Here is a 695-nt window from a genome sequence, read left to right on the forward strand (position 1 = left end):
CCCAGGTGCCGCTTGGGGTCCACCAACATTTATCACGTAAATATCTAACACCAGTCGCGCTACGGCAGACAAATGCCTACCTGCTCCGGTGTCCCTACTGCGGCCGTCAGATCCCGCGCTGCAAATGGGCTGCCGCGTTAATAGTTATCTATTGAGCCTCTCGCGCGCAATGAATACCCACATTTATTTCCTCGGGCCCAGGGTAAGTGGATCAATTAAGAAAGACTACCAGTTCAGCATCTTTACACATAGTATCAATTGTAAAAGTTGAGTTTAAGCGGCTTCGCAGATTATCTGCGATCTGTTCCCGACCCCCGCACGTCCCCTGACTCCAAACCAGACTCATTATACCGGCTGCTCGGAAATATACAACCTTGGCACAAGTCTCTTTGCGCTAATGGCCCTCTGATTGATTTTTAATTAGTAATACTTTTGGATTCGAGCCAATTAAATTGGCTCCTTTATGCATAACTAATCACCATTTTAGCTGCGACGTGGGAGATCGCTCAGTGAACCGAGAGAGTGAAGCTCTTCAACATGCATTGTGTCTCCCTGATAGCGGGTGGCCTGATGTACCACACCAAGCCTCCTGTCTCAAACTGAGAGCAACTACATGACTAAAGTAGTGAATGAATGGTGAAATTAAACACAGGGAATAGATATTTCTTTATCCCTGTTGCCCAATGTAACGTAAT

Source organism: Chanos chanos, chromosome 10, assembly GCF_902362185.1.
Source record: "Chanos chanos chromosome 10, fChaCha1.1, whole genome shotgun sequence".
In the NCBI taxonomy this organism is placed as follows: domain Eukaryota; kingdom Metazoa; phylum Chordata; class Actinopteri; order Gonorynchiformes; family Chanidae; genus Chanos; species Chanos chanos.